The sequence below is a fragment of the Diceros bicornis genome, chromosome 7 (assembly GCF_020826845.1).
Source record: "Diceros bicornis minor isolate mBicDic1 chromosome 7, mDicBic1.mat.cur, whole genome shotgun sequence".
Taxonomy (NCBI): Eukaryota; Metazoa; Chordata; class Mammalia; order Perissodactyla; family Rhinocerotidae; genus Diceros; species Diceros bicornis.
The window spans coordinates 57,374,910-57,387,066 of record NC_080746.1 but is presented as its reverse complement, the minus strand read 5'-3'; the positions used below and the strand labels follow the sequence as shown (position 1 = coordinate 57,387,066).

At 41.1% G+C, this 12,157-nt stretch overlaps 1 protein-coding gene across 6 annotated transcripts in view; it reads right to left on the bottom strand.

Moving 5' to 3' along the window:
• The window catches only part of FAM168A (family with sequence similarity 168 member A), a 180,274-nt gene that overhangs the window by 58,881 nt on the left and 109,236 nt on the right, over positions 1-12,157 (bottom strand). The window lies entirely within an intron of this gene.

Sequence of the window (12,157 nt, the reverse complement as noted above, 5' to 3'; positions counted from 1 at the left end):
TGATGTTCACAGAGTGACGAAATCGCCTAAGGATGCATTTCTTAGTACGTATCTCTGTCACTAAGTGATGCATGACTGCATCTTGTGGGGATGTTATGAGGATTAAACGAGATGAACTATATAAAGCATCCAGCTCATGACTGGTATAACTTGGTGCTCAATAAATAATCACTATAGAACTACTATTACTAGAATCAGGGCTGGAACCTGGTGTTCCCCAGAGCTGTGTTGAACAAACACACTGCCAATCAAAGAATGTCTTCCCAGAGAAAAGATGTGAGGGCCAGCACCCTGGAGGGTGATAAAGTAAGTCTGCAATACCTTAATGCAAAACCTTAAATGAAATCTCTCCAAGAATAAGCAAGCACCTAAATCTTAATTCAAAGCATGGCAATGAGTAAAGATTTTTTTTTCACCAGAGCAGAAGACAGGGAACAAAGTAAGCTATAGGATAATATTTCCATCATTTTATAGAAATATGCCAATGACTGAATACACTGTTGGGACTTCAGCTAATTCTGAATCTGTCTGTCACTGAACAAACACGTGGAAAGCACACGTTTCCCACCATCAAGCAGGATGATGGCTATTCTTTATGTGCAAAGAATAGTGTGATATATCAAGACCTTACCCAGAAAAGAAAAGAAATCCTTAGCTGATACTTTGTTTTTTATACAACAGTAACAAACCTTTTTTTGGGGGGGCGGGGTGAGAAAGATTGGCCCTGAGCTAACATCTATTGCCAATCTTCCTCTTTTTGCTTGAGGAAGACTAGCTCTGAGCTAACATCTTTGCCAATCTTCCCCTACTTTGTATGTGAGACGCCGCCACAGCATGGCTTTCACAAGCGGTGTGCAGGTCCATGCTCGGGATCTGAACCTGTGAATCCCAGGCAGCCGAAGCAGAGCATGTGAACTTAAAGACTACACTACCAGGCTGGCCCCACAAACTTTTTTTATATGACTCCAAAGCTTTTTTTAAAAGGATACCTATTTTGGGAGTGATGTCATGGAAGATGGCAGAATAGGTAGCTCCAGAAATTCATCTCTCCACCAACACTGAGGTGGCAGAAACTGTCTGAAATAACTCTTGTGGAGCACTGGAGTCTAGTTAGAAAACTTGCAGCATTCAGGGGGAGCTCCATGAAGAGGCTGGTAAGTTTCAGTTAATTTCAGTCTTTTGCCCAGCAGCTACCATGCCCCATCAGAGAAGCAGGCAACAGTTGGGGGTGGAGGCCCAAGCTCCTGGTACCACCTGCTGGAGCTAGGATGGGCAATAAGGACCTTGTCCTCCAAATATTGGGTTTATGTGTTTGACTGTTGATTACTGCTTTTGATGGCTGAGGGGCAGCACAGAGGCTGGCAGCCATGGTTCAACCTCCATGGGCTGAAGTTTATTCCAGGGGATTTAAAGAAACAGATGAATGGATGAACAAAGTGTGGTATATACATACAATGGAATATTATTCAGCCATAAAAAGGAATGAAGTTTTGATACACACTACAACATGGATGAACTTTGAAAACATCATGCTAAATGAAATAAGCCAAATAAAAGGACAAATACTGTATGATTCCACTTATGTGAAATATCTAAAATAGGCAAATTCATAGAGACAGAAAGTAAATTAGAGGTTAAATTAGGGGCTGGAGGGAGGGAGAAAGGGGAAATTATTGTTTTGTGGTCATAGAATTTTTGTTTGGGCTGATGACAACGTTCTGGAAATAGTGGGGATGGTTACACAACATTGTGAGGGTACTTAATGCCACTAAATTTGACACTTAAAAATGGTTAAAATGGCAAATTTTATGTATATGTTGCCACAATAAATAAGGTAAAAAAAAATTTTTTTTTGGTGAGGAACATTGGTCCTGAGCTAACACCTGTTGCCCATCTTTCTCGTTTTGCTTGATGAAGAGTGGCCCTGAGCTAACATCTGTGCCTATCTTCCTTTATTTTGTATGTGGGATGCCACCAAAGCACAGCTTGATGAGTGGTGTAGGTCTGCGCCCAGGATCTGAACCTGCGAACCCCAGGCTGTCAAAGTGGAGTGCACCAAACTTAACCACTGCACCACCAGGCTGGCCCCCAAAACTTTTTTTTTAAGTATACCTATATTTCACTTAAGGTGACACTTACAAGCTATATAACCTTGGGAAAGTTACCTAATGTAGTTGAATCTTATTCTCTCATATACAAAATAATAATAGCTCCCCCTTGTAGGGTTATCATAAGAATTGAAGATAATGTTTGTAAAGTGCCTGGCACTCCATTAACAGTCATTAATGATAGTTATTACTATAATTATCAACAGCAAAAATAATATTGTAATTAACATAAACATAATGACAATAACTTAATTCAATGCATATTTAATGAGTAACTAACTGCCAGCTCTGTTCTAGGCATAGGAGGTACATGACTTCTACCCTTAAGGAGCTCATTTATTTCATGTCTAAAAAGAAGTCTGACAATTCCTTGGAGCTTCTAAAAAGACATGAAATAAATGAACAACTCCTACAGAGACTAGGAAGCCAAGAAGGCACAGGGGAATAATAAACCAACACCAAACTTCCTTCTTTAGGGGAAAAGGTTGGTCTTTTCTACAGAAGTGGGAAATCATTTTGTGATCCATGAAAGTAAATCAGTCACAAGCAAACAGCAAATTAGTTTAATGCACATGATTCTTGCCCAGGCAAGATTTAATCCTTCTGCTTTTTTGTATTGACATCACACATAACGTATGAAAGGCAGACACACTCACCACTTATGTTCTCTCCAAAACCCAGACAGACCTTGCCTGACAGCTTGGTGGAGGGGGAAAAGCACTGGATTTGGAGTCCACTAAACCTAAGCTCTAGTCTTAGCTTTGCCATTTACTAGCAGTATGGACTTGCACACATTTATTAACTTTTCTGAGTCTTTCTTCATCTATAAAATTGATGTTCTCATAAGAATTTCTACCTCACAGTACTGTTATAGGATTCAATGAAATGACAAACGGTAAAGAATTTTTAAATTGTAAAGTATTGTACTTCTTATCTACTATTATATGTGGTTTTGTGGGCCTTGGTTTTTCAAGCTCCAGAGAAAATTTGTCATAGGAGAGTCAATTTTTGTTTTTAAAAGTTGAATCTGGGTTTGTTAGCAAAGAAGCCAAGACTCAAAGTGAGCCAGTCCAAGGCTGACTACATAGATAATACAGGAGGTTTGAGGACAGCTCTTCCTTGTTAAGAAGCTCAAAGGAATTGTCCGACTTCAACTATCATTGTTCCAAAAAAGAAAATTTGTCATAAACCAAGCAGGCAAGGGGAAAAGTTCCCCTTTTGTTTTCTCTGAGGATCTTTGCTATCTCTACATAACTAATAGCAGAAAAATCTCCCTGTTCCATCTGGCCCATCCAGAGGGGTTGACCAGTCACAACAGATCATCCAAATTAAATTTTCTGAGCCTTATTTCATTCACCTACAAAGCAAGAAAAAAGTAGCCACACTGGCTACTTGTCCCAGACTCTCCTTGCCATGGCAGAGAGCTACTCATTAACAAGGGCAGCCAAATCAAAGGAGTCTCTCCCTCAATCCCATCTCATCCTTCTTTGATGCGACCTCCTTTACTCAGTAGATTCCCATCTTCCTCCCCTCCTTCCTTCCTTCAAAATTTACTGAGAGTCTACTCTGTAGCAGTCCCAGTGCTAGGTGATGGGAATATAATAATGACTAATAACAAAACAATGGCTACTAATTCTTTAGTACCTAATAAGAGCCTAACTACATACTAGATGCTTTACACATAAGTGTCTTGGAAATAAAAAAGCAGCATAAGGTAAGTAGAAAGAGAGCTAGCTTGGCTACCAAAGTTTTGGGTTCTACTTCCAACTTTGACATTTTCATCAGTTTTGCAGGATGAAAAGAGTTCTATGGATGGATGGTGGTGGTGGTTACACAACAATCTGATTGTACTTAATGTCACTGCACTGTGTACTTAAAAAGGGTTAAGATGGTAAATAATTTTATGTTACGTGTATTTGACCACAATTGAAAAAAAAAAAGACAGGACTTAGGCACTAGCTTTAGAAGGCAAAAGAAAAAGGGGTATCAAGGATGACTCCTATGTTTCTGATCTGAGGGAGTAGGTGGTTGATGGTACCAATTGCAAATTGATAAAAGGAAAAATAGATTATAGGGAAAAGGTAAGATAATAAGCTCAGTTTTAGACATGAGGAGTCTGAGCAAAGTATGAGATATTCATGGAGAAGATGTTCAGAAGACAGCTGGATAAACTGGTCTGAAGGCGAGAAGAAAGGTTTGCCACAGAGCTAGAGTTTATGAATCATCAGCCCACAGATAGTAGCTGAAACTTACGGAAGAAGAGAACCTGGGCCCTTGGGCAAAACCAACTTTTAATGGGTGAGTGGTGGAAGAAAAGCCTGAAAGGAGACTGGGTTTCAGGAACAGCCAGAGAGGAAGAAAGGAAGAACAAATGGAAAAATAAACAGAAAAATTATGGTGGAATCAATGAAAAGCAAGGAAAGAGAAAACGTCAAGAAGGGAGGAGTCGGGAATGTCAGATGATACAGAGGTGTTAAATAGAAAGAGGACTGACCCAGGGTCCACTGGATTTAACAGCAAGGAGATTACTAGTAATTGTAGTGAGAAGAGTTAATAAGAATTCTCCTTAGGGGCCGGCCCGGTGGCGCAAGCGGTTAAGTGCGCGCGCTCCGCTGCGGCGGCCCGGGGTTCGCTGGTTCGGATCCCGGGCGCGCACCGACGCACTGCTTGGTAAGCCATGCTGTGGCGGCGTCCCATATAAAGTGGAGGAAGATGGGCACCGATGTTAGCCCAGGGCCGTCTTCCTCAGCAAAAAAAGAGGAGGATTGGCGGATGTTAGCTCAGGGCTGATCTCCTCACACACACACACAAAAAAAAGAATTCATCTTAGAGGCTCTTCTTCAACCATAGTTGAGAAAGTAATTATGTGACCTGAGAAGTCTTTTCTGTGCAGAGATCACTTAGAGTTATCAGAAGAGGGTTTTGCAGAGCGGTTTCAGAAATCAGAATCCATTTTCCAGGCTCATCTAAGATCCTAATCACTGTGGTGACCAAGATACAGCCAGGTATGCTAGAGCAGTAAAAGCACTTGCTTTGTAATGCCAAAAGCCTGGAGGTTGGGCTCTGCTGTACAGTGTGACCTTGGGAAGGCTGATCCCCAGTCATTTCAACTGGAAAATAAGGACTATCTTCTCAGACGTGTTATAAGAAACAAATACGAGGGAAAAAAACCATAAAAGTTATTTGCAAAGAACAAACCACAAATGTCAGTTTGTCTTAAAACCTCCACAGGTGATCTTTACAAAGGAGGATGAAAGGCGTAGGGCTTGAGTCACTGTGGAGGAAGATTTTCTTTTTTAATCTTACTGATATATCAGACTATTTATTGTACCTGCAGGCTGTCAGGTTAATTATCAAGGTCCTCTAGCTGATAAATTGCTGTATCAAATATAAATCTGTTTCTTAAATTGACAATATTTAAGCAAAAGAAGAATTCTAGGGAAAAAAAGGGTGAAAAATGATAGTGAAGTCTTTGAACAGATCAATTTCCTAGGACACCTTGAGTGTCCTGTCTTTTATTTGGGTATTTGAGGTATTTGAACATATGTTTGCTGTAAGCTAAAACCAGGAAATTCACTGAGGGCCCAGCACAGGAGCGGTAGAGTGCATGAGCTAGCATGGGCCAGCAGAGGATTGGGATGTGGCCAGGACAGGAGGTAGACAAGGAAGGATGAAACCTTGGTTGCTATTTTGTAGTAGAGAGACAATGAATACACAGACCCTGAATGGGGAGATCCAGGTTCCAGATCCAGCTCCAAAACTTTCTGGAAAACACTTCCCCCTTTTCTCACCTATAAAATGATGGGTTAGTTTAAGGGGTTCACGTGTTCTCACATTTCAGAATTCTTTTCTAATTGGAAACTTTACCACAAGTCAATGGCTGGCCCCATTACATTTACTACTCTCAGCTGTCTTGTGAAGAAGACATTCCTAATCCTTTTTCATATATATATGCAGATGATATACTGAGGCCCAGAAAGCTTAGTAACTTATCTGATGTCACATAGTTTTTAAGTGGCAGAATCAAGTCTATAATCTAAGTCACTAACTCTATATTCCATACTCTTTTCCCTACAGAGGTATACTCACTGCTGTGCATTATAACAACCATTAACTGAGCATCAACTATGAGCCAGGCATGGTACTAGAAGCTTTATAAACATTTTCATGGACCCGTGAACCATCTATGTGTAAAGATCATTACTCCATTTTACAGTTGAGAACACTAAGATTCAGAAAGGTTATATTAATTCACCCAAGGTCCCAGAGCTAATTAGTGGCAGAGCCTAGGTTTAAGCCTGAATCTGATAGTCTCTAAAATGTGTCCTCTTTTCAGACATATACCAGACCTTTGGGCGATGCCTGGACACTGACACCATCAGAACATTGTAAGAAGAGAAAAGGAAAGAAAAGAACAGAGAATGGTTAGGTCTTGACTACATTCCAAACCTCTAGCAGAGAAACATTTATGAGGCCTTTTGGAAAAAGAAATGCCCCAGTCTGTAAAGAGCCAATTGTCATAGTGAATCTAGGGGAAGGGTATTCAAGTATTCACCATACTTAGTATTTTTATTAGTCAGCTCAGGCTGCCATAACACAATAGCATAGACTAGGCAGCTCAAACAGAAATTTATTTTTCATAGCTCTGGAGAGTGGAAGTACGAGATCAGGGTGCCAGCCAGGCTGGGTTCTAGTGAGGGCTCTCTTCCTGGCTTGCTGACAGCAGCCTTCTTGCTATGTCCTCACATGGCAGAAAGAGGGCTCTGGTGTCTCTTACTCTTCTTATAAGGGCACTAATCCCATCATGTGGGCCCCACTCTCGTGGCCACATATAAACCTAATTACCTCCCAAAGGTCCCATCTCCAAATACCATCACATTGAGGGCATTAGAGCTTCAACATATGAATTGGGGGGGGACACAAACATTCAGTCTATAACACTATCTATGCTTTAAATATTTTAAAGCATATGAACACATAATATTCTCTAAGTTCACTTTTCCAAGATGTACAAGGAGCTAGTAATAACCACTTCATAGGACTGTTGCAAGTATAAAAATAAATATTGTCTATAAAACACTGAGCTCACCTTTTGGCACATACTAAGTGCTCAGAACAGGAGCTTTAAAAAGGAAAGAGGGGCCAGCCCGGTGGCACAAGCGGTTAAGTGCACGAGCTCCACTGCGGCGGCTCGAGGTTCGCCGGTTCGGATCCCGGGCGCGCACCGGTGCACCGCTTGGCAAGCCATGCTGTGGCGGCGTCCCATATAAAGAGGAGGAAGAGGGGCATGGATGTTAGCCCAGGGCCAGTCTTCCTCAGCAAAAAAAGAGGAGGATTGGCAGATGTTAGCTCAGGGCTGATCTCCTCACCAACAACAACAAAAAAGGAGAGAGATAGAACACTGTCAATTGGCTAGACATTGGAATACACTGTATTGCAGTAATACTGCGATTTACAATGAGAAATATATATTTGGTCTTCATCCCCTTTCCTGGCAGGGAGCTCCTAAAACCCTTGGAATTTCGTAAGTGATAAGAGCAATAAAGGTATGTAGATATTCATAACAAACCCCTTTCATCCACACCTGAGTTTATGTTAATGAGGTGACTTTTGGGAAGCACCTAAGGATGAGGGCTGGTTGCCATGGGAACCAACCATGTGACTGGAGAGTTGAAACTTTCAGTCTCACCTGCCTGACCGCCAGGAAGGGGAAAGGGGTTGGAGGTTGAATCAATCACCAATGACCAATATTTAATCAATCATGCCTATGTAATGAATTCTCCATAAAAACCAAAAAGGATGGGGTTTGGAGAACTTCCAGGTTGGTGAACATATGGAGGTGCTGGAAGAGTGGTGTGCCTGGAGAGGGCATGGAAGCTCTGCGCCCTTTCCACATACCTTGCCCTATGCATCTCTTCTACCTGACTGTGCCTGAGTTATATGCTTTTGTAATAAACTGTAATCTAGTGAGTAAACTGGTTTCCTGAGATCTGTGAGCCGCCCTAGCAAACTAATTGAACCCAAGGAGGGGGTTGTAAACCTCTGATTTATAAGCCAGTCAGTCAAAAGCACAGGTAACAACCTGGACTTGCGATTTGCATCTGAAATGGGGACAATCTTATGGGACTGAGCCCTTAACCAGTGGAATCTAACACTATCACCAAATGGACAGTGTCAGAATTGAGCTGAACTGTAGGACACCCAATTGGTGTCGGAGAATTGCTTGGCGTGGGGAAAAGGACCCAAACACCAGAATTGGTGCCAGAATCATAACTGCAAATCTGTATTTTATTTCCCTCTTAGACTTCAGAGAGAATTTCAAATCAGGAGTTTTTCTGACCTCTCTCTTCCCTGTGGCTACCACTCCATTATCTCTGATGCAGATGATACCACAATAGACTTGATCCTCCACGTTTGCTTCTTCTGCACCCCTAGCCTACCCCAAACTGCTGGCCAGGAGCAGGCTTCTAGCTTCTCAAAGGCAAGGCTACCTAGTCCTAGAAACTAAAAAGACCACCCTTTACCCTAGCTTATCACCGGGAGCAGTGAAAGGAGTACATATTTTAAGACACATCAGCTTGCTAAAGTCATAAAGACCTGAGTTCAAATCTTTCCTCATCCTTTAGAAGCTATATACACTGGCCAAGTCATATGACCTGAATTAAATTACCAGTTTCTTTAACTGTGAAAGAAGAGTACTATGGGATTTATGATTAATAAGATTATAAGTAATATATATAAAGTATCTAGCATGTGCTTGCCAAATGGTAATTAATACTCTTTAACATAACCATTACTGTTACTAACAATAATAATAAATGTTTACTCTGTTGCACTGTATTTGGTATTTGTTTACAAATTATCTCACTTGGATCTTTTATTTGTAGCAATGTGGAGAAACAATAACCTGAAAATCTGCCTACTGCAGAACACCTAGAAAAGCTGGATACAATACAACACACATTTTATGTTATATAACAAACATAGGCAGAGTTGAGATTTAAGGAAAGAAAAAGAAATCTCCAGGGGTCAAAAAATGAAGAGGAAACTAAAAATCAGGAACTTTTGTGAGCTGATGTTGGACTGCTCTGTGAAGGTTTTTCGGTTTGGGCAACCAAACGGCTTGCTTTTTAGTGGGGGGCGGCGGAGGAAGATGAAGCTTTGGGCCCTGGAAAGGCCATGCGCTGGAACTCAAATTCCCCTGCATAAAGCTGGGGCCTTAGAGGAGTCAAACTGTCAGTTAAAAATTAAAAAAAAATTGACTCAAAGTACAGAGAGACAACAGGAAGCTTAGGTTAAAAAAGAAAGTTCCCCCAAGAATTTGAAACCTTGGGCTGAATTTATTCTGCTTGTGTGGAGTTTATACTACCTGTGTGGTCCTAGAATCTCCAGTACAGAAATTAACTTAAAACATAGTTTCAAGCTGATAATATTCCTTGGTGATTAGTAGAAACAAAGACAATCCTCCCTCCCACCTTCCCTCTGGAGGAGTACTAATTATCTCGTTTGATTCTCACAACTGTCCTATGAAATAGATAATATTATCCCAGTTTATAAAAGAAATTTAAATTTAGGGAGGTTAAGCAATTTGTTCAAAGTCACCCAGCTATTATCTGACAGAACAGCGTTTTGAACCTGGTTGCTGTTCATTCAATCAAAACACATTTACCAAGTTCTACCATGCGCCAAGCAGAGACAAGGTCTGTTCCCTTTCCAAACACTGCCTAATCTTCTTTGTGCAAATTGACAGACAAATGCAACTGTTTTCTTCTTTCTCAAGTTTAGCAACTCAGTAAGAATAAAGGCAACAAGGTTCACAGGAAACGGGCAGGATTGCCCTGGGCTCTGTCTGCCAAAGGAGCTCAGTCCCCTCTGGCAAAGGAACTTAGGTTCCTGGAACACTCTGAACCGGAAAGGGAAAAAGCAACAGGCTCCCTGAGCTAGTAGGGCATAGGACACTGGCCAATGGGTCCTGGTTACTGGAATTAATTTTATTAGAATAAATATACAATAGAAGTTCAAACAGAAAATATTTACTCTTTTTTTTTTTTTAAAGATTTTATTTATTTATTTTCCCCCCAAAGCCCCAGTGAATAGTTGTATGTCATAGCTGCACATCCTTCTAGTTGCTGTATGTGGGACACGGCCTCAGCATGGCCGGAGAGGTGGTGTGTTGGTGCACGCCCGGGATCCGAACCCGGGCCGCCAGGAGCAGAGCGCGAGCACTTAACCGCTAAGCCACAGGGCCGGCCCTGAAAATATCTACTCTTAAGGTTAAATAACAAGGAGCTGTTGTGATAAACACAAACATATGAAATTCAAAGTTAGTGATGACAGCTATGGTTATATCAGGCTCAACCTCCAATATATTTCTGAATGTTTTTTGGTTTGCACAGCATTGAGAAAATCCTGATTTACAAATATAAGTAGCTGCAAATGTTAGCAGTTTTTTTAAATTAACATGCACTCTTAGAAGCTTAAGTTAACACACTGATCATCTTATGTGTATACGTGCTTTATAAAAATAGTTCTAAATATTTTTTAAAAATCAAACCAAATATTTGAGGAATCTCTGAAGCACTTCCCTACTGTTCTTACAGAACAAAGTTTGGAATAACTAGACAAAGAGTTCTCTGAGATCCTCCATTCTCTGTCTAGGAAGCTATACTACAGCATACACAGTAAAGTGCAGTTACAAGGAATAACCGGTATATTCTACCCACTGCCAATGGCTCTCTTCTGGGGCAAAACTCTCCACCCCCCACCTCCAATCCTGCCACCAAGACAATCTGAATCTACTTTTTGAGCTTCATTTCCCACTTTACCCCTTTTCCACTCTTCATTCCAGCTACTCTCAAGTACTAACAGACACTGACCACACCTTTTCACCTCCATGTGTTTGTCATAGTGTTACCTTTGCCTTGGATTTATATTCATTATATTTTTGATATGCTAAGCACCATGTTAGACAACTTACATACATTTTCTCATTCACTTTCATTACCTACCCATCTTTAATTATTTGTAAATAATAAAAACCATTATTAAGGACTTAGTTTGTCCCAAATATTATATGCTGAGACATTGCATGCTATAATACATGATATTATAGTATATGCTGAGTGCCTGAGTGCTCATTTAATCCTTACAGCAGCCCTATGAAATAGGGTAATACTATTGCCCTCATTTTATACATGAGAACACTGAGGCTCTGGAAGGTTAAAAAACTTGCCTAAGGCCAAGTAAGGGAGAGAATGCTTCCTAGAAAAGTGCTGTCTGAGCTCAGAGCTGAGTTCTGAAAGAATAAGGTGGGAGGCCGGCCCCATGGCATAGTATTTAAGTTTGGTGTGCTCTGCTTCTGTGGCCCGGGTTTGTGGGTTCAGATCCCAGGAGCAGACCTATACCACTCGTTGGTCATGCTGTGGTGGTGACCCACATACAAAATAGAGGAAGACTGGCACAGATGTTAGCTCAGGGCTAATCTTCCTCAAGCAGAAAAAGAAGAAGATTGGCAAGAGATGTTAGCTCAGGGTGAATCTTCCTAAGCAAAAAAAAAAAGGGGGGGCCAGCCCGGTGGCATAGTGATTAAGCTTGTGCACTCTGCTTTGGCTGCCCAGAGTTTGCAGGTTTGAATCCTGCGCGTGGACCTACACACTGCTCATCAGGCCATGCTGTGGCGGTGTGCTACATACAAAATAGAGGAAGAATGGCACAGATGTTAGGTCAGTGACAATCTTTCTCAAGTAAAAAGAGGAAGATTGGCAACAGATATTAGCTCAGGGCCAATCTTCCTCACCAAAAAAAATAAAATAAAATAACGTGAAGGTGTAAGAGGACACCTTCCAGACGGGACACATTCCAGACAGAGGGACAACATACACAAAGGTAAAGAAGTTGGAAACACTTTGGTTTGCAGTTCAGGAAAAAAAGTTAGCAAACCTGGGTTCAAATATCTATTTTTGTTTTGTTTTGTGGCCTCCTACTGTGACTATGGTTTTCTCGTCTGTGAAATGGTGATAATAAACTGCATGGTGTGGACTTGCTTTAAG